The sequence below is a fragment of the Pimephales promelas genome, chromosome 19 (assembly GCF_988280905.1).
Source record: "Pimephales promelas chromosome 19, fPimPro1.hap1.1, whole genome shotgun sequence".
NCBI classification, from domain to species: domain Eukaryota; kingdom Metazoa; phylum Chordata; class Actinopteri; order Cypriniformes; family Leuciscidae; genus Pimephales; species Pimephales promelas.
In genome coordinates this window covers 11,158,197-11,181,563 of record NC_142787.1, presented here as the reverse complement: position 1 = coordinate 11,181,563, position 23,367 = coordinate 11,158,197, and the positions used below count along the sequence as shown (strand labels likewise).

The following is a 23,367-nucleotide window of genomic DNA, read 5'->3' as shown; positions in this document are numbered from 1 at the left end:
TTACAGACAAGCACACACAAAAAAAAAAAAAATAAAAAATATATATATATATATATATATATATATATACTGTATATATATATATATACACAGGCAAAGCTCAAAAAATTGAGTATTCTGCAAAAGTTATAATTTTTATGATTATGGCTGACAGCTTTTGAAAACCCCAAAAGCTCAGAAAATTTGAATATTACATGAAATCAATAAAAAAAGGATTTTAAATGCAGAAATGTCGGCCATCTGAAAAGTATAATCATGCGTATGTATATAGTTATATATACTAAATATATTCACCTTTTAATTTGAATAACTGGAATGCATGAAGTTTTTGAGTTTCACCTGTGTTCTGTGTGTGTGTGTGTGTGTGTGTGTGTGTATGTATGTATATATATATATATATATATATATATATATACACTCACCGGCCACTTTATTAGGTACCCCATGCTAGTAACGGGTTGGACCCCCTTTTGCCTTCAGAACTGCCTCAATTCTTCGTGGCATAGATTCAACAAGGTGCTGGAAGCATTCCTCAGGGAGTTTGGTCCATATTGACATGATGGCATCACACAGTTGCCGCAGATTTGTCGGCTGCACATCCATGATGCGAATCTCCCGTTCCACCACATCCCAAAGATGCTCTATTGGATTGAGATCTGGTGACTGTGGAGGCCATTTGAGTACAGCGAACTCATTGTCATGTTCAAGAAACCAGTCTGAGATGATTCCAGCTTTATGACATGGCGCATTATCCTGCTGAAAGTAGCCATCAGAAGTTGGGTACATTGTGGTCATAAATGGGATGGACATGGTCAGCAACAATACTCAGGTAGGCTGTGGCGTTGCAACGATGCTCAATTGGTACCAAGGGGCCCAAAGAGTGCCAAGAAAATATTCCCCACACCATGACACCACCACCACCAGCCTGAACCGTTGATACAAGGCAGGATGGATCCATGCTTTCATGTTGTAGACGCCAAATTCTGACCCTACCATCCGAATGTCGCAGCAGAAATCGAGACTCATCAGACCAGGCAACGTTTTTCCAATCTTCTATTGTCCAATTTCGATGAGCTTGTGCAAATTGTAGCCTCAGTTTCCTGTTCTTAGCTGAAAGGAGTGGCACCCGGTGTGGTCTTCTGCTGCTGTAGCCCATCTGCCTCAAAGTTCGACGTACTGTGCGTTCAGAGATGCTCTTCTGCCCACCTTGGTTGTAACGGGTGGTTATTTGAGTCACTGTTGCCCTTCTATCAGCTCGAACCAGTCTGGCCATTCTCCTCTGACCTCTGGCATCAACAAGGCATTTCCGCCCACAGAACTGCCGCTCACTGGATGTTTTTTCTTTTTCGGACCATTCTCTGTAAACCCTAGAGATGGTTGTGCGTGAAAATTCCAGTAGATTAGCAGTTTCTGAAATACTCAGACCTTCTGGCACCAACAATCATGCCACGTTCAAAGTCACTCAAATCACCTTTCTTCCCCATACTGATGCTCGGTTTGAACTGCAGGAGATTGTCTTGACCATGTCTACATGCCTAAATGCACTGAGTTGCCGCCATGTGATTGGCTGCTTAGAAATTAAGTGTTAACGAGCAGTTGGACAGGTGTACCTAATAAAGTGGCCGGTGAGTGTATATATATATATATATATTAAACTGGTCAAAAAGTTAATAATTAAGGAAGGCATTTTTTATGTTTTTGAAAGATGTCATCACCAAGGCTGCATTTATTTGATAATAAATAAAGTAAAAACATTAATATAGTGAAATATTATTAGAATGTAAATCATCTGTTTTCTATGTGAATAAATAGTTTAATTTATTCCAGTGATCAAAGCTAAATTTTCAGCATCATTACTCCAGTCTTCAGTGTCACATGATCCTTCAGAAGTCACTCTGATAGGCTGATAGTGTGTAACGCATCTTGCAGAATCTGATTGTTTTGTCTGTTTTGTGAATTCTCGGCTGAACACATGATTGGTAAACGGCAGCATCAGTCTTTGTTTTAAGAGGATTCACACATATTCAGTTAATGCTGTAAACAGGCTGTGCTTCTCTGTCTCCCAGCACACATCTCTGATGGACACATTCCTCAGATGCCTTAAGCCGCGCTGTAATGCGTTCTGCGTGACTCTGCTGTGTTTATCCGCCCAGCGACGCCGCGCAGGTCATGTGAACCGGGGGCCGAGAGCACCGTCTCCTGCAACGGTTTTATCAGTAGATCACCTTAAGAAACATTGAGTTTCTGCTAATCAAATGAAAAGTGCCATAAAAAAACTTAATTCATCCTATAAAGCATCATATGACTTCAGAATATTTGGAATATAATGCACGAGTCATATGGACAAATGTTACGCTGCCTTTTTTTCTGTGCTGAATCATATCGATCAATTTCCATTTTTGATGGTTTTATTTTTTCCTGAATTCCATTTTTATTTTTTATCCAACTCTTCGTTTTTACGTTTAGATTTATCTGGATTCATTTTCAATGGTTGCATTATATTTTAATAATCAAAAGTGATGTCAGTTGAATTGATAACTTTAACAAAATAATAAAATTCTAACAATAATAGTGCCTTATTAAATCTTTTTTGTTTTTAGAAAATCTATTTTTATGATTCAATACTAATTTATTATTAAAATGGTGGTGAGCAAATACATGTAAACTTTAATTTCATCAAAGTAATTATTTTTCAAAGACCTGCACAACAGTGTACTTTTAAACCTTTAAAAATAAAATTAAAACATGGATGAACAATTGTAATATTGTATGATATTCCTTAAAAACAATGTTTTAATTAGTGTTTTTTAGAAAGAAAAAAAGTTGCTTTTATTACTTTGAGAAGTACATTCTATTGTAGAAAAATAATATATTTTTGTCATAATTTCTTCAAGTTAAACTGAACTTTTATTTTGGCGGGTTGTAGTTGAACACCTTGGATTTGGTCCATGTTTCCCGTATGTTTCTTTTATCGCGAGCAGGTTTGCATGGTTATTATCATTATGTATTCTTGCATGATTGTGGTTCTGCCGAATCCGCACAAACTCTCACAGTTAAGTTCACAGGACTGAAAATGCCCTCTGAGACTCCTACATCTCATTACCCAGAATCCCTCAGCTATAGAGACAGGCCTGTGATCGGTAGACAGTGAGTGTGGAGCAGTGCATTAGCACACGCCTCGCTGCATCACTGTCCTGAATTAACCTAGTTCACTACATGTCACTACATCTACATCATAGAGCGATAGTTTACCCAGAAATTATGAATCTATCATTTACTTGCCCTCGATCAAGTCAATGGGTTCCAATGTTGTTTGGTTCCCAAAACATGTGTTCGGTTGTACTGTCCATTTAGCATGTTCATCAGACTGGACGTGCTACATAAGAAGGCTATTGCAATCTATTTCACATTTAAATCCACTGTTAAAGTTGATTTAGGTTGTTTTTCAATCGCTGTTAAATTTCAATCGCTGTTTTTCAATCGCCTTTTAGCTGTTAAATTGTCTCTGGACGTAAGCTGAATTGGACCAAACCTCCCTTTGGTGATGTTCTCAAATATATAAATAATTCATAAATATAACAAATGATAATTTCGATTGATTCAGAACAGGTTTATTTTAATTCCCCGCAATTTTATGTCTGAGAACCGCGGTATGTTGACATCATCAGATGCTAGTTTACTTTATTATTTAAGTTTTATTGAAGCATTTGTCCCGTTGGATGTACCACCAACACTTTTCACACACAAAAACGGCTTTTATACCAGTAATTGTCTGCCACAGATGCAAGAAATGCAGAGAATGTGTCTATCTGTTTGTTATTTAGTCAAGCAACTATTAGAAATGCACCCAGTGTAACGCAACAATGCTAACTATGTGTCGTCAACAGTGGTTCACTTTCATGAGTTATTATGAATTTAGTTTCAACACATTATTTCAAAGCAGCTTTAAAGAAAATCATGATGTTAATGTTTATAATATGCCTTAGATTAGAGCTAGGCGATAATTTAGTAACATTTTGCAACAATATAAGTTATTGAGTCGTTGAGATATGCTATTGTAACATTGCTGGGAGCGATCCATGTAAATCTGACGACCAATTCGTACGAATTCGTACGAGTGGTTAAAAAGTGGCTAATTCGTACTAATTCATACGACCTCACTCTTACGAATTCATACGGTTTGTCCAAACCCACGTGATGGGTAGGTTTAGGGGCGTGGTCAGGGGTAGGTCATTCGTACGAATTCATACGAATTGGCCAATTCGTAAAATATGTACGATTTAGCAAAAACGAGTGAGGTCGTACGAATTGTTACGAATTAGCCATCTCGTAAAATTCGTACGAATTCTCATGAGATCGGGTTGAACAGATTAAAAGTGCTGAAACAAGGAACAGGTGAGAGCGATTAGTTGCTATGGAGATAAATACGGGTAAATGATGCGTCTGAAATTGCAAACTTCCCTGCTATATTATAGTAGGCAAAAAAAAAAGAAAAAAAAAACTATGTGACAAGTATCTCTGAATTCACAGTACGGATGACTAGGGCTGTCACTTTATGTTCAAAAATCAATTGCAAAATCTATCGGACCAACTAACAAGTTTCGAACACGAAAATAGTGAATCGATTTTTACGGCCTTTTTTTAAAGACAAACCATGTGTAAATCTTAAGTCGACAGCATTGCTGAGTATTTTCTGCTTAAAACTGCAGTGAACCAAAGACAGTCTCAAAAACACGAGTTGAAATCGCTGAAGACAATTTTTTTTAAAGGGGTCATGAACTGGATCTTTAATTTTTTTATATTGTTGTCTGAGGTCAGCTCATGACGTTCACTCGGTTTTTACATTCAAAAACATCAAAAAGAATAAGTAATAGGCTATTTTATACCCTAGTTTTGAGCCTAGCACAAAAACGCTCGCTTTTTATGGGTGTCTTGCATTGAAGACTTGGAAGTAAACACCCACTGCTGTGAGTGGATAACAGTTTTGTATATTATAATGAGTTTCAACTCACTCGCAAACAGGCACTGCACAATATTTTGTAAACCGCATGTTTATTGCTTGGTAGCTCGATCCAATTTTTTCATCAGACATCGGTGGGCGGGGCCAAACCGGCCACGTTGAAGTAGGCATTGATCTTCTATGGGGGTGGAGTTTTATCCTCTTTGACGTCATAGTTCCCCACTTTGAAAAACGAGTCGTTTGCTGAGCCTGGTGTCAATAAAAGCTTTTATTGGTCTAACAAGGACGTTTTCACTTCTGAAACTTACAGGATATTCTTATTACATGATGACCTCTTAGATGTAAAGCTCAAGGAAAATTTGATTTCTCAGTTCATCAACCCTTTAAGGAAACAACATTTAAACGGATGTAGTTTTGGTGATCAAATATGCGTTTAAAGGGATACTTTTTTTTGGAAATAGGCTCATTTTACAATTCCCCCAGAGTTAAACAGTTGGGTTTTAACTAGGGCTGTCAGTTTAACGCGTTATTAACGGCGTTAACGCAAACCCATTTTAACGGCGTTCATTTTTTTAATCGCGTGATTAACGGTCCTTTTGTCCTTGCAAACTTTGTAGTTTTCTCACATGCTTTTGCAACAGGACGCGGCATGGGTCGTGGTCCATTTTGGCGTCTCGCGCTCGTCATCCACTCAAAGCCGGCTCGCAAGCCGAAACGTGTGTTTGCAGCGTGCCTGTTGTTTTGTTTATGGTCTAGATCCGCTTGCGCTTTGGGAGAAGAAGCAACAAAACGTCCTCGCACGGCGCAAGCCATTGAAATGAATGGGTTCAGAGCGCAGCGCGAGGACGTTTTGTGTCCTCACACTCGTTTCGGCTTGCGAGCCGGCCAAATAGTAACGTTACGTTTTGAGTGGATGATGAGCGCGAGATGCCGAAATGGATGCCCTAAGATTCTGAATGGAAAGTTTACTTTTAAAAAGTTGCCAAATTGTCCCATTGACAAGACCAAGTAAGTGATCTTTGTGTTTTGTCGATGTGAACTGAGCTATCATCATCGCAGCACGTCCAGTCAGAAACACCACTTGATGATGGCCAAGCAAACACACACACACACACACACACACAGATGATGCGAATTCTCCACCCCCTCGTCAATATCAGTACCTCGTCAGTATTTCTTTCACCCTCTTATTGATAGACAGTGAGTGTTACATTGTGTGAGAGATTGTTTATATATTAGTGTGAAATTGAGCACTATTCCAATGTTATTTTCAATAATAATAATAATAAAAAAAACATTTGCACTAAACAAGCCGATCCACTTTTCCATGTTGATAAGAGCATTAAAATGAGAAAAAAAATAATGTAACAAAAAGAAAGCAAAAGACATTTAGAATAGATAAAAATGTGCGATTAATCGCGAGTTAACTATGACATTAATGCGATTAATCGCGATTAAATATTTTAATCGTTTGACAGTACTAGTTTTAACGTTTTCGAATCCATTCAGCCAATTTTGTGATATTCAGAAGAATATCAGTAATGAGACCAGAAACTGTCTGGTTACTGATATTCTTCTAAATATCAGAAAATCGGCTGGATGGATTCAAAAATGGTAAAACTCAACTGTTTAACTTTGGGGGAATTGTAAAATGAGGTTATTTCCAAAAAAAGTGGAGTATCCCTTTAAGGGATAAAATGATAGACTACAGGGGGACTTTAAGCATTTCTGTAGCTTTAAGTGTAGAGCAACACTAAAGTTATGGTTTTGATTCCCAGGGAATGCATGGACTGATGAAATTTGTAACTTTAATCACTTTGGGTGAAAGCGTCTGACAAATGCAAACGTGTGCCACTTTGATGAAAATGTCAGATTGGTGGAACGCAGATCTGTTCTGTTGATTTATTGGTGTTCTGTCACATGGCCGTCAGTCTTCCTTTGTGTGTGTGTGTGCATGTGTGTGTGCCCCAGGCCTTCAGTAGTAACAGTCCAAGCGTTCTCCTCCAGAGCGCAGAGAAAGCCACAGTGATCTCAAGTCGAGCAGGACTGGTGTGTGTGACCAAACGCTTCAGCCGATCAGGAACTTTCCCCCGCTGAGAACAAGAGGAAAACACGAGGGTGAGATCTGAATTTAAATCAGTGTTTTAGAGCTCGGCAGTGATGGTTTTGATGGAGGTGAAGTTGTTGAACTGGCTTGTTATCTATGGGATGCTTATAAAGTAATTAATGAGAGCACTTACAGTTAAACACTCGACAGGATTGTGCTGATGTAGTTTTGAGTTCTTTTCCGTTTTTCAAGTGTAGATTAAAGTTGACATGTACTGGAGAATTGTGTCTATTGCATCTATTTTGTTTTGGCAGGTTTAACTCTTTTCTGAGTTTAGTAAAAAAAAAACAACAACACGTTTCCCCATTTACAACAGTTTTCTCTACGTTTCCCCATTTTACAACAGAAGACAAAAATATAACCGTCACAGTACACATTTCTTTTTGTGAAGAACAGACCCATAAATGTTGTTGATTGTTTTAGAGCTTCGGTGGTAGGAATAATTATCAGTCAACAAATTAAATGTGTATTCATGATTTGATAAGACTCAAAATATATCTTTTGTACTACTTTTATGTGACTTTGTGTAGCACGAAAACCCTCTTGTTTGGCTTCTCGTTTTGTGTTTGTCAGTGTAAGAAAGAGAGTCATGTTGTTTTTTTGAGAGTTTTAATTGGTTAACCTCAATATATTATATTGGCATTGTTTGTTTAAACGTGTCCAGTGATGCTCATTTTAGTTGAAATGTACGTTTCTAAGTTAAAGTTCACATGAAAATAATCAGATTTTGTTGAACATGATGAGGGGGACAGAATTACACAAATATAGACAAAAGTCATTCTGTAAATAATTTATTACAGTATTGAAACTTTTTATCTTGCTCAGTGAGTCTCTCTGTTACACACAGTGTTTCTTTTGTTTGTTCATTTCTGAGCATGTGATCGCTGATGCTCACGGGCTGTTGTCGTCTTCTGTTAGGCAAGGGATCAGTTTCTTGGTATACAGTGAACATGTTAAAGTTGACTAAAAAGAGGAATAAAAAATCATCTTTTGGAAATTTATATTAATGCCCTAATTAGGCACCAATTTTCTTTGTGAATGAATAATGTTTTGTAAATACATAAATGTTCTTCTTTAAAATACCGGGTGCATAAGTCTGGACACACCTATGTTAAATTCCCATAGAGTCAGACAGATTTTTATTTTTATTTTTAAAGGGCAGTTATTTCATGGATCTAGGATAATATGCATCCTGATGAAGTTCCCTTGGCCTTTGGAATTAAAATATCCCCACATCATCACACACCCTTCACCAACCTAGAGTTGGCATGGTTTTATTTCAGCTAGCCTAATAATATACTCGACTGTACCGGTCGTTGTTATATTCTTAATTTACTACTAGTGGTAGTTCAGGCTGCTTGTTAGGCTGCTGGTTCAGGCACACATTTATTTTCCTGTTGGTTCTTTGCAATGTTAATAAAATATATTGTACATTAATTCTTTATGGGTCATTACTTTGTACTTTTAAAGCAAAGTATTTATACACAAATCTGCCACAAACTCAATGGGCGCTGCCATCTTGCCTGCCGCATATTCCGTATCATAGCAACGAAACGTCTCAATGGAAGAAACGCTGCGCTGCCAAAACGTTCTCAAGCGCCCAAATCACGGCGTCTTCAGCAGAGCGTCTGGCGTTTTCAGCTGGCTAAAAACGCTTTGGTTGGACACACGGCCTTACTGCGTGTCTGCTAAGGGTCAGTAGCGGTTCTAGGCACGGGCGAACCGGGCAGTCGCCCGGGGCGGCATTTCTTCATGTCACATGGGGGGCGGCACGAGCAGTTAAAAAAATCCTCTGTGCCTCGAAGGTTTTCTATTTTTTTACCATTTCGATTCAATTATTGGCAATGGCGCCCCTAATTGCTGAGAAGGTGCCGTGCACAGAAGCGATGTCATGGGGGTCTCTTGATTAGTTCACGTATCGCGTCTTTTGCGCGCTCGAGGTCGTTATTTCAAATAGGCGATTAGGCGCACGGGAAGCGCGCTCATTATGCGCTCGCGGGAGGCACGCTCATAAACTTTTCAGTATGGGAGTGCTCGTGCACCCAAACACTTGGGTGTTTTTTATCTTCTCCATAAAAAAATCTTTTAGCAGAGCTACAGCAAGCGTTTTTCTGTGGTGGAAATACATTAGCTACTAAAACTTCTTTGTCATTGTGGAGAGCCCAGTGCATGGTTGTATAGCAACGACAGCCATTGGGAAAATCAGGCCGAATTTTACTATTAATAAAAAAAAGATAAGCTACTGTGCATTATAAATGTCAGGAATGTATCTTTATTGACTCATTCTTTTTATAGAGATGATTGAATGCTGAAATATGAGGTATATATTTTTATAAAATCTCTTTTTGTGTTAACATTTTTTTAAGTTTAGTAGGTAAGATAAAAGACACTCCTTTAAACAAATCTTTAATGTTATTAACTTGGTGAATTGATAGTGTATTAGGCTTTTTGTGTATGTGATCATGTTGGTCACTATATTCATGAAATGAAAATAATTTACATAATGTTCAACTTTGTGTTTTTACAGTAGCCTATATGCAAAGTACAATTTTCTATTTTCTAACATTCTAACATTTTAAGAGTGACATAGGGCTACAAAAGCTATTTTAGGTCTACAGTTTGGATAGTGTTTAATATGAGAGCTGTTCAAAATTATTTAAGAGATAAGAGAGATAAGTATTGTGTTACTAAATAAGTATCTCTCAGACCCTTTTACTTTTAAAAACTCCATTTTGTGACAAATATTGTTTAACAAGCCATAACTAAAAGTGTGCCATGGATATAATTTAAGGCAATAACCAATGCGCTAATGGTTGCTTCCTCTCTTTAAGTTAGATTAATCTAGCAAAATAACTGGATTCTATTAACTGTGTTTTTCAAATGAACGGTATGTGATTTTATTGTTGGGTTGTTGTTGTTTTTTTTGTTTTTTTTTGGGGGGGGGGGGGGCGCTCGAAGGGGGTCTCGCCCTGGGTGTAATTCACAGTAGAACCGCCACTGCTAAGGGTGACGGTGTGACACTTGCCGGTGCCCTCCAAGGACATTTCGATGAAAGCGGACCCTGCTCATGAAAGAAAATGTCTGGTGAAAGGGAACATTGGGTAGATGATGGCAGGTAGTGGCCAAAACTTACTGATAAAGGTAATTTATTGACAACATAATGTATTAATGTAAAAACGCGTCAGCCAAATGGAATGTAATTAAGATGTGTATTAATTACTTTCTCCCGTCCGCAAATAGACTTTTTTTTCTGTACCTCCAAATAGTTTCAAGTTAGCCTACGTGTCACCACCATACACATCAGCATAAATGCTCCTGATAAATTATTTGTTTTTAAAGCGTAAAGTGTTATTAAAGCGTAAAGCATTAACACACAAACCACGCTGTTATAATAAAAGCAAGCAGGCTACTGCGTGCATGGTTTGGCATGACTGAATGCACGCAAAGTACATGTGCCAATAATTCCTAAAACGTTGGTTTTCTGCAACAGATTAAAAAAAAAATATTCGTTTTTATAATTTTTTTATATATAATTCTAGTTTGCGGGAGTCCCGTGAATCGTTTTATTCTCCCGCACACACAGAGTGAGTGCATTACCACCCGCGCCCGCACCAGCAACTCTGTGTAATCCGTATGGCCGTAAACAAAGGTTTGTGAATTTCACAAACGGTTTATTAGTTGTTAAAACAGCCAACCACACAATAAGCTCTTCCCGGCATCGCTGGATGGCATACGTACTAAAAGAAATACATAGAAATAATGTCTAGCCGCCTACGGGTCTAACGATACTTCTGCTACTTCCTTCTTGCTTCTTCCTGGTTTCCACGTCAGCACTGTTTGATCTGTTAATAACGGAGAAATGTGAATGTTTCTCACTATATCTCGCAGCGACGTTATTACTTCCGTGGCGAATTCACATGTTTTCTTTACTGGATTTGGCTGTGTAGTAACAGTGCTGCTTGATTAAGATCGGCTCGCGCTGCATTGGTCCAAACTGATAAACGGTCCGACAACCGCACAATAACGAGTAGCTCAGTTTCGTTCCGCTTACATTACATTTGCCATTTGATATGTTGGGCAATGTTGTGGTCACACCAGCGTCTCTTACATTATGAGCGAGCTTGCCACGCGCAACGTGACTACATTTGAAATAATGAAAATTTTGATCGGCAGGAAAAATGGTCCAACGATGGTTCAAAAATGCCTACCGAAAACCGAACCGAATGCCTTGTACCGAACGGTTCAATACGAATACGTGTATCGTTACACCCCTATTGCCTAATTAATCTGAATACGTGAAACACACTACCGGTCGCCACGGAGCAGCGCCCCCTCGAGGGAAAGTTGAAATGATCAAAAAATTTGTTCGAGTGAATGATTCAATGACTCACTCATGTCTTCACTTGTTTCATTACTGAATGAATCAGCCTTTTGAACGAATCTCTTGATTCAATGACAAATCTGTCTATCAGAGAACAGCCTCCCGATAAACATTATGCTACGTTCACACCGGACGCGAATAGGGCGTCAGGCGCGAATGATTTCAATGTTAAGTCAATGCAAAGACGCTTTACGCACGTGAAAAATTCCTGCGGCGTGAATGAGGCGTGGAGCGCGGCACGGAAGTTGCGAATACGCCTCATTCGCGCGTCAAGTTCGCGCGAATTGAGCGTCTGGTGCGTTACGCGTGAATGATTCAGTGCCATTTGTGCATTCACGCGTTTGACGCGAATTCGCGTCTGCCGCCGAGTTTAAAAATCGGAACTTTGGCGTGAATTCGCGCCGCGTTAACCAATCAGGAGCCTAGCTGCTTGCTCACGTGGTGAAGTGTCTGGATGCTTCAATAAATTATTTTGTTAATATGACTAAATACATGTTGGGATTATGCACAACAAAGCAAATGTTTTATCACTTAAAACATTATTTCTATATACGAGACATGTTCATTTTGTATTGAATGTTATTCATTCCATATCTAGATTATATGAAATAGTAATGTTGTAAAGACAATCAACATATGTGCATAAATTCGTTTCTGGACGTGAGAGAGAGAGAAAAATCACAGGACAGGTTAATGACTTTTGAAGGCTGGCTCTATTTATCATCAAAACAAAAATAAATGACAGCTAGATTAGATGGATGAGGGCGAGGGTGATCCTCACTGCGATGCGGGACAACAGGTCATCAAACTGGGCGCGTGACAGGCGGAAGTACCGCTGACAGCGGCCGTCATCCAGCGCAGCTCCTGGAGCGAGCAAATGGTGAAATTAGACAAACGGTTCGGCTCCGAAGGGTCGGGTGGACACAAATAAACGGCGACGATGATCCCCACGCCGCTGTTCTGCTCTCCAGAGTTAATACAGAGCGGTACCCAGATAGCAAACTGACATTGAATCAACGTGGAAATATGACATCGAAACAACGTTGATCTGACATTGTTTTGCTCATCGAATTAACGTTGAGCCAACGTCAGACGCGTCATTCTTTCAAAACTAACGGAAAATCAACTTGAAATCAACACGTTGTTTCAACGTTATGAAAGCAAACCAATTTTCGATTTTCATTTAGCTTTGAAGAATGCCGCGTCTGACGTTGATTCAACATTAATTCGTTTAATTAATTCGTTAAAACGTTGATTTTTCGATGAGCAAAATCAACGTTGTTTCAATGTCATGAGAGACGTCATTTCCACGTTGAGTCATTGTCAGTTTGCTGTCTGGGTAACTCTCTTGATGAATGCTCGGTCGACATAAAAACAATGGCCGCCAACGGATTTCGATTCTGACGCGCGTCACGAGCGTAAATTTCGCTTCAAACTTTTGTTTTTACGCGCGCCAGTTTCGCTCTTGACACGCGAATTAACACAAAGTGGTCAAGCGTCAAACTAGACGCGTCAGGCGCGAATTTGACGCGCGATTCGCGTCCGGTGTGAACGTAGCATTAGAGAATGTCCCACTTATTGCACATTTAAAAAGCCTCTTAAACAATTTCTTAAACATTCCCAGTTATGTCCTCATTTTGACAAATTTTACCGATGTAATTTGATGATTTGTCTGAATGCGCGTCAATCTGATTGTTGACTGATAATGTATATTGTCATATTATCCGTTTGTGTTGTTTTCCTGCCTCGGGACTACAGATGAAACTGAGCATTTATGCTATAATCTGACTTATTTACAGTCTCTACACAAGTGTCAGATTGTTCATTTAATGTGCACTGTCCCGAATAAAAAAACATTTGAAAATGTAATTGTATATTTTTAAAATTTTCACTCTGGTAAATGTCACAAATAATAATTACAAAAAAAACTAGCAAGTTAAACATTGAGTTAAACATGAATATTTGAAGTAGAAAGACTGAAATAGTAGCCTATTTTTTGATACTTTGAAAAAATGAATGATACTTTCATGGCGATTTTTGTTGCTCGTCCTCATTCACTTTCAATGTATAAAACCTGGAAATTTTTGCAGCATGATGCCTGAATGTATATTTTTGGGTGTACTGTGCCTTTAATCTCTGGTCCTGATGGTCACTAGTAGCGAGTACATCCGTTAAAGATCTGTTTGTGTGGTTTATTTCATCACTGTTTCTTGTCTACTTTTCTTTAACAGTGTTTCATGCTTAATATATTATTCACGTGTAAATGGTGCAATTATTGATGTTGGGAAATCGAGGTCATGTTTTCCCACAGGCCTTTTCCTCTCAATCCCTATTAGACTCTCTGACTCCGTTGGGTTTCTCAACTCTTGTCAGTTCTAGAGCGTATTCTGTAAAGCGTTTACAGTTGCCGCAGCTTTTTAGTATAACGTTCCACTCATTTAATGCCTTTAATGTGATTTATTTCAGAAGGAAATTATTTACAGGATGGGAAGTGATGAGGCATGATTCAGCCTCTGTTATGAAATCATCACTTCCTCTGATCCAGTCAGAGAGCAGTATCCTGGCACGACATGTCCGTAAAGACTTGATTTCTTTGTTGAACAAAGGATTAGAGGTTTGGAAACATGTGCTTGCTTAAATATTACACTTCTTCAGCAAGTATAATGTAGAGACCAGAAAGTCACAGAGACTTAGCAACACCCTAGCAACTGCATAGTGACACAAAATGTCTTTTGCATGGTCAAACAGAACTCTAGTTTAATCAATCGTCTTGTGCAATGTCCCTGTATGCTGCGTCTAATTGTCTAAATGTCACAGTTTGTCTGATGAAATGTCATGCTTTAGACTTGCTTTAACCCTCTAAGGCCTGATGCATGAACAAAATACATGCGGTAAAATCAAATATGCAACTGACTATCATATTTTAGCTTTTATGGCTCATACAGTATGATATATTGTGGTATAACATGCATATAAATATCAGTCGTCCCTATATTTGCCAATATTATGATTTAGTAAGATGATATCAAAGCTCTGTAGTTGTAAAATGCATAATGCTATGAAATATAATGATGATTAAGAGATGAACTAATAAGCCTGATGGTCATATTTAATATTCATAATTTTTCTTAAAAATGACATGTGGATAAGCAAGTAAATCTTAAAATGCTGCTACTAACAAAATAAAAGTTGACTTTGTAAAATCACTTTATTTTGAGTAAAATCACGTGAAGCACGACCTGAAGGCCTTTTACTTGCTAAAAAGTCTAAACATCAGTCCGATGACAGAAGGACTGAAGTGGATCGTGTGCAACAGGTTTTAATCATGTTGATCAATTAGAGGCTTTCGTCAATATTCATTAGGCTTTATCAGGTTAAGCACAAGCACATCTGCCTAAATAACACACGTAATCAGTAAATGAATGAGAGACATTGTGTCTAGTAATGAAAGACGCCCCAAAACAATCTAGTTAGGTCTGACTGGATCTGATCTGTGTGAAGTGCATGTTCTGCTAAATCTTTTCAGTGTGTCTAAAGGTCAAAGGTCTCTCTGTGCTATTTCTGTTCAGTGAGTTACTCATTTTCCTATTAACCAGGTGTGTTGGACATAAACCATTGATCTGTTATGCTTTTAACGTTGTTAAACTTCTCTTTTCATAGATTAATGCTTTTAAAAATGGGATTTTGAGCCAGTGGAAAACGTGGAAACACTAGTAAAGGCCCGTTCACACCGATGAGGATAAATATAAAGATAACGATAAAGATATAGCTCTAAAAATCTTTTCAATAATAAACTAATTCTTTTTAAGAATAGATGTGAAAATTCACTATCCAAACTTAAATGTTTTAATTATAAATTTGGCCTAACTTTCTCTGAAATTTATTTATTCAAAAACAAGGCAAGGATAGGCTACAAAGTTATTGTTAGCAATCTAATGCTACATCCATATCTCATATTCTCCTATTGTCTTGTACCGTTTAACATGGTATCACGTGGATGAACATGCACATGCAGATGATATGCAGAAGAGGATCTGCATAGTAAAATGAGGTGTTGTAAGCTCATATATGGTTATTTCGGGGAGTAGACGCATGTGTGCACAATGCTCCGCTGACCGGGGTTTATAAAGGGGATTTAGCGCAGGTTATTATGTACCCACGGTTTTATAAGTCTCAATATTTTTTGCCGCGTATTTGACTTTCAGACACACGTACACTTTTAGGAAGGATGCACAAAATTGAACTTTTTTGCTCACCAGCCACTGTGGCGAGTGGTTTTCCACAGTTACTAGCCACTCAGCATTTTCACTAGCCACAATTTGGGCACCGCTACCATAGGGGAATAACTACCAAATCAATATTTTTAATAGCATCTCATAATTTGGGAGCCGGTATTAGGGCTGCAACAAACTATTATTTTGACAATCGATTAATCTAAGGATAATTAGAGCGATTAATCGACTAATCGTCGATTATTTCACCGACTGATCAGTAGATTTGGAACGATTATTCCGATTTTTCGATTAGTTAAAACATTGAGTTATACATAATCTTACTATAATATAAAAAAAGAAAATCAGATCAGCTTTTAAAATAGATTTTTTTAATGAACTTTGAGCCAACTAAACAGGTCATTCTCTTTAAGTTTTCAGATTTTAGTCCAACTCAAATCACACACAAATGCTCTCTAAGTATTGTTTAATAGGACCACTGCTTTTCTTAGAAGTGAAACAGAAAAAGGGTCATTTACTACAGGACACAAAAATCTCCTTTTGTAAATCTTCATGATTATTATGGAACAAAATACAGGCAAGTGATAAGACTATAATAACAGCCCTGAGTCCTAAGCTCTATCAAGCTTTATTCTATGCAAAATAAATCATCACATTACTGTAATTATATTATTATTATTGATAATATCATTACTATTAATATTAGTATTGCATTCTCTAATAAAGAGATTTACCACTAGTTAGTTAGCTCCAGCTGGAGAACACTGAATTCTCACCGGCTCCTCTTTTGCCACCGGGATGTTTCCTCTTTAAGTGCTCCAACATTCATGTTGTGCTCCCGTTAAATGACTCCGTCATAATTCACACTGTTTTTTCTTTTACCGCAATAGCATTTGTAATGGGCTGCATTACACTCTAGCGCCATAAGCGGTCAAATCGCGATATTGCGCGGCCTTACATTAGGTCACATGAGATCAAACGACTACTCGACGACAACGATATTTGTCGACAATTTCTTAATGTCGACATTGTTTACAGTGTCGACTAATCGTTTCAGCCCTAGCCAGTATAATAGGCTACTGTCACTTCACTCTCAGAAAAAAGGTACAAAAGCTGTCACTGGGGCTGTACCTTTTCAAAAGGTAAACTTTTGTCCATTTTAGGTGCTAATATGTACTTGTACATTTCAGGTGCTAATATTTACATTTCAGGTGCTAATACAAACATTTCAGGTGCTAATATGTAAATATTGGGTGCTAATATGAACATTTCAGGTGCAAATACGTACATTTCAGGTGCTAATACGTACATTTCAGGTGCTAATATGAACATTGTAGGTGCTAATATGTACATTTCAGGTGCTAATATGTACATTTTAGGTGCTATTATGAACATTTTAGGTGCTAATATGTACATTTCAGGTGCTAATATGTACGTTTAAGGTGCTAATATGAACATTTTAGGTGCTAATATTTACATTTTAGGTGCTAATATGAACATTTTAGGTGCTAATATGTACATTTCAGGTGCTAATATGTACGTTTTAGGTGCTAATATGAACATTTTAGGTGCTAATATGTACATTTCAGGTGCTAATATGAACATTTTAGGTGCTAATATGTACATTTTAGGTGCTAATATGAACATTTCAGGTGTTAATATTTACATTTCAGGTGCTAATATGAACATTTTAGGTGCTAATATGTACATTTTAGGTGCTAATATGAACATTTCAGGCGTTAATATTTACATTTTAGGTGCTAATATGTACATTTTAAGTGTTAATATGTAAATTTTAGGTGCTAATATGAACATTTCAGGTGCAAACACGTACATTTCAGGTGCTAATATGTACATTGTAGGTGATAATATGTACATTTCAGGTGCTAATATGAACATTGTAGGTGCTAATATGTACATTTCAGGTGCTAATATGTACATTTTAGGTGCTATTATGAACATTTTAGGTGCTAATATGTACATTTCAGGTGCTAATATGTACGTTTTAGGTGCTAATATGAACATTTTAGGTGCTAATATTTACATTTTAGGTGCTAATATGAACATTTTAGGTGCTAATATGTACATTTCAGGTGCTAATATGTACGTTTTAGGTGCTAATATGAACATTTTAGGTGCTAATATGTACATTTCAGGTGCTAATATGAACATTTTAGGTGCTAATATGTACATTTTAGGTGCTATATGAACATTTCAGGTGTTAATATTTACATTTCAGGTGCTAATATGAACATTTTAGGTGCTAATATGTAAATTTTAGGTGCTAATATGAACATTTCAGGCGTTAATATTTACATTTTAGGTGCTAATATGTACATTTTAAGTGTTAATATGTAAATTTTAGGTGCTAATATGAACATTTCAGGTGCAAACACGTACATTTCAGGTGCTAATATGTACATTGTAGGTGATAATATGTACATTTCAGGTGCTAATATGGACCATTAAGGTACCAACATGCAACCTTTAGGTACACAAAGTGTACCTTTTGAAAAGGTACAGCCCCAGTGACAGCTTTTGTACCTTTTTCTGAGAGTGTTTAATACCTGATGCACGAACCCATTATACTTTTACGTTTTATAGCCAGTATACTTTGTGCACGCACTTTGGGTGTGAGCACAAAATCTGCGGGAATGAGTAAAACTGTGCTCAATACACGCAATCCCACGGCAGAGTTAAAGCCCTGTACGAGATATTTCAGTATCGAAAAATCAATGTTACTGCCAACACTAGATTGCATTTATTTTATTATTTCAGATGCCTTTTTACTACAATTGAAAAATGTATATAAAATTCAATTGGTGTGTGTTAATGTCAAGCCTTGAATGAGACCCTACTTGTTTATGTGCATTATTGTGACGTTTATAGAAGCAAGTAGTTCTTATGTTCAATGAAATCCCTTGTTTGGAAGTTTTTTTGGACCCTTGGTAAATGTAGTTGTTTTGGGGATTTGTCTGCTTGTTCAAAACCATCTCAGGGGGTCTCTGACCCGGTTTGGTCCCTGTGTAACATCGACCTCTGAGGGCGTTTCACAGCGCCGGTAACCTTTCCACAGCTTAGCACTGATACAGATGTCGCACAGAGACCCTACTGAGGGTGTGTGTGTGTGTTATAGGCTTCAGGACAGACAGAGACAAGTCTTGTTGAATCTACGTCAGTCTGGCTCCACTGTGCATGTGTGTTTAATCTAATGAACTGTTTGTTGTGTTCGCAGCCCAGTTGGGTATGAGAGCGCAATGGTCACACCTAAATCACATTAGATCGACTCTTTTGTTCAAACTTTAGTCAATATGTCATTGTTCAGTCTTCTACCATCAGTGCAGCGTTTATTGATTAACCCTGTCAAGCCTGACGTATGAAATAATAGTCCGAAAAATATATTTTTCCTATTAATAGAACAGTTTATTGAACCTTTGGACTGAACAAAAACATGCAAAAACGTTTTTATTTCTATTGTGAGTCATATTTGAGCTTTTATGGTTCATATTTAGTGAGAGGAACTTAAACGTCCAAACTTAAAGAGGAAAAACAGATCAATTTTATGCAAAAATATGCAATGTGGTGCAGAAGCTGGTATTTATATCAAAAGGATCTGATGCTTGTGATGTAAATCAACAGTATACAACAGATTACTTGCATGAAATGATTGTAAATGTCTATTTCTGCCAATAATATGATTAAGTTATATGATTCAGTTTTATATAAGATTCAATCATGTATTAATTTCCGGCATAACATATCGCCGGCATTGCTGGTATTTGAGGAGCTCCATTGGCTCCTCAAATACATGAAAATGTGTATACATTTTAGGTCATTAAAGGGATAGTTCACTTTGAAATTAATTTGTGATATGTTTTAGCTTACCTCAAGGGCATCCAAGATGTAGGTGTCTTTGTTTCCACAGTATTTTCAATTTTGACATTTTTCGGTCAAACCGTTGTTGTCTATCAGTCATATAATGGAGGTTAAGGGGGTCTACCATGGGTCCACCTCAAAGAGCATGCACAGAGAAGTCAAAATTAAACATGATTTATTGACTCGTAAATATAAGTACACATTGATGGCCTAAGCCACGAAACGAGCGGTTTGTGTGAGAAAACGAACAGTATTTATATCGTTTTTACCTCTTGTAACCACAGCCATGATGACAAACTGATCTGACGGCACGGGCGCTTCGGTCTGCGCATGCGCTGGAAATGATCGCTTGCGCGCCTACTTCACTCTTTGTTTATACAGAGATTTCGGAAGTTTTACCTTTCACTAAACATATTTAGATATACGGGAAATCGCAATGGAAGATGATTTCGGTATATCTAAATATGTTAAACTTAATAGGTAAAACTTCCGAAATCTCAGTGTAAATATTGAATGACGTCACACGCAAGCGATCACTTCCGCCGTAACATTGAACTTCAGTTCGGTTCAGTTGGACATTGAACAACTGATTCAGATCACTTGGACGAGACTGTGATTACACGAGGTAAAAACAATATAAATACTGTTCGTTTTCTCACACAAACCGCTCGTTTCGTCTCTTAGGCCATCAATGTGTACTTACATTTACGAGTCATTAAATCATGTTTAATTTGGACTTCTCTGTGCATGCTCTTTGACGTGGACCCCCATATCTGCATTATATGACTGACAGACAAGAACAGTTTGACCGAAAAATGTCAAAATTGAAAATACTGTGGAAACAAAGACACCTACATCTTGGATGCCCTTGAGGTAAGCTAAAACATCAAAAATTAATTTCAAAGTGAACTATCCCTTTAAATATGGAATCAAAACCAAGAAGGACTAGAAAGCCCGACTGGACAGAGGAACAGTGTTTACTGTTAGCCCAGTTAGTGGATGAACACAAGGCCATCCTTAAAATAAAATTCGGGCCGGGTGTCAATCTAGCATCACTGTCATCCATCCACATTTCTTCTCCCTCTTCCACTTTCTGCCATTTTCTCCTCTGCTAAAGAAACTCTTAAGCCTCTTAAAAGTCCTCGTCCGTACTCCTAACAATTTTGACTTTAAGACCTCTTTTTTAAGGGTTAAGATTCTTTCTGAATTACTTTTTTCTTTACTAGGATTTTTTCTTTAATTTAAAGAGTAAACGCCCACATTTCTAAGAATTGTCTTAGAATTTAGTCACTACGAGCGACTCTTTGCACTAAGATTCTTTATTAATACGGACCCAGGATTGTTTCACGATTCTGATCAGACAACTAAACAGAATAACATGCAATTAAGGCTCAATCCCAATTCACCCCTTGGCCCTTCTCCTTAGCCCTACCCCTCTGTTTTGCGCATTCACGTCTAGGGGTAGGGTGTCCCGATTCTTGTTGAGATCGAGGGGTAGGGCGAAGGGGTAGGGCTACATATAGCCCTCGAAACGGAGATTTTTCAGAGGCGCACTCCAAACGGAGGGCAACGAGAAAGTTCACGGAAATCATCGCAAATCACCAGCGAGACGGTTCACAAATGGTTAAACATTTAAATTTAGCGCCAGATGATTTCACCACACACTTTATTTACTCTTATAATAACACTATAGTCGTTTAAATTAAGAAATGGCATAATAAATTACCTTTCCGATCAAAAAAGACATACATTTCGAGGAAGGGATATTATAATCATCATGTTTATTCAAAGTTAAGAGCAGCTGCGCTGATTGTCAGTTGTTGTCATGGAGAAATCCTGTAAAAACTCTGTAACGGCAGACTCAGAGCCATCGCCGACGACTGATGACGTATCGGGTTCATGAAGGGTTGAACATTGAAGCCATTTTGTAGGGGAATATTTCAACCCCTTGGCCCTTGTAGCTCTGTTTTAAGGGCCAAGGGATACACTCGAAAACAAGGGGTAGGGCCAAGGGGTGAATTGGGATTGAGCCTTACTGACAAGATGTTAATTGCTGCAATCTTGTATAAAAAAATGCTTCATTATTTTTAATGAATTATTTTAAAGTAAACAATTTGAGTGAATGATTCAATGACTCACTCTTAAAGATTTCTTTGTTGGATGAATCAGTGTTTTTGATTGTTCTCTTCAGAACAAGTACTGGCAGCTCATTACCCAGAAATCATCTAGTAATTTTACGAATAATGCCGCAACACTATAACACAACACAATGAAGTGCAAAATTTTAAATACAGGGGAAAAAAACGTTTAAAATATAACAGAAAATTCTGTTAAATTAATACAGTACATTGTGCATTTACATATTATTTTGGTTTAGTGTATATGAGACAGTGAAGTGAGAAAGAGTTGATGATGATGATGTAATCACAGATGTGTATGTGAGACTGATCACATGAGGAAGCGTTTCAGGGTCATGTGCACAGATGAATGAAGCTCTTTTCATTTCTCTCTCTTGTGAACTCTAGTGAATCTGAGTGTTCGCTCCAGGCGTAGCGGTGTGTTTACTGTAGCGTCTCACACACACACACACTCACTGCTGTGATTACATGAGTGCTGTAGAAACGGCCCCAGGGCCCGCTGGACCCTGAGATAGACCCACCTCTGACATATTGGTCAATCCATCTCTTTCTTGTTTTTTTTTATGTTTCTTAGATTATAGATTATATTTCTTAGATTAAGTATTTCTTATATGTCCCTCTTTGGCGAAAATCCCAGTAGCACCTCATTGCAGGACACCAGACGCAGGGGGCGGAGTCGGATCCAGATCTGAGGGGTGGAGTTGGGAAGGTTTAGGGGTAGGTTTAGGGATCAGGGGGTGGAGCTGGGTAGGTGTATGTAAGGTGGGAGGAGTTGGATCTGGATCCGACTCCTCCCAGTGGATTTCATGTTCTGCAGTGAGGACCATCTTGAAAATCTCTCAATGTCTGTCTTTGGTTTTGGCAAATATTTAAACAATAAAGTATTAAAAAAGCTTGTGACTAATTCTCTTTACTCCATTGGCTCCTCAAATTGTCAATCAATCCTCATAACTCTCAAATATATATACAGTGGTGGTTATATGTTCTGCAGTGCAAAAATGTCAACAATTCTGTGTTTTTCTGTCAATATGGGATGCTATGTGTACAATAATGAGGGGGAAAACGAACTTATACTTATACTGAATATATATATATATATATATATATATATATAGAGAGAGAGAGAGAGAGAGAGAGAGAGCACAAGCATGTTGTTAATCTTCAAATAAAAACTGTAATGCTCAATTTTATGTTTTAATTATTGCTTTTTTATCAATCATTGAATATGTAATTTTTTAGGTCGTTAAATACGTAGTTTCATAGTTTGTCTGTTATTTATCTCTGTTTTTCTGTCTTGTTGAAGTCAGTTTAGGTGTTATTGCATTAGTTTATTTAGGTTTCCTGCTGTGTGATTGTGTTGTTGTATTAACTGATATGAAGACAGATGTGACAAGCTCAGAGGGGGGCCGCGGGTCCTTTAAACGTCTTTAAAAAAAGTTTTCCTAATAAAAGGCCTTAAAAAGTTTCAAACTGTCTTAACCTGTTAAGTTAACCCCCCCCCCCCCCCTCTTATATACATGCACATTTCTAACTTAAATGGTTGTAATTCAAGAATGCTTTGGAACATAGACATAAGATTGGTCTCGTTTTAAAGAAGACATTTGGCAGATTTTTCTAGAAGTGAAATAGATTAAGAAAGTGAAACAGAAAAAAGTTTTAGAAGTTTGAGTTTA

The 23,367-nt window shown here is 37.7% G+C and overlaps 1 protein-coding gene across 4 annotated transcripts in view; it reads left to right on the top strand.

Moving 5' to 3' along the window:
• The window catches only part of rab27b (RAB27B, member RAS oncogene family), a 66,526-nt gene that overhangs the window by 25,202 nt on the left and 17,957 nt on the right, over positions 1 to 23,367 (top strand). Inside the window, exon 2 of one of the 4 annotated variants that reach the window (XM_089123614.1) lies at positions 6,968 to 7,078. The exons of 2 other annotated variants lie outside the window; for them this stretch is intronic. The gene's annotated coding sequence lies outside the window, so the exon portion shown is untranslated. Of the gene's footprint in view, positions 1 to 6,931; positions 7,079 to 23,367 lie in introns of all 4 variants that reach the window. One more of the 4 variants, XM_089123615.1, reaches the window with a different exon arrangement.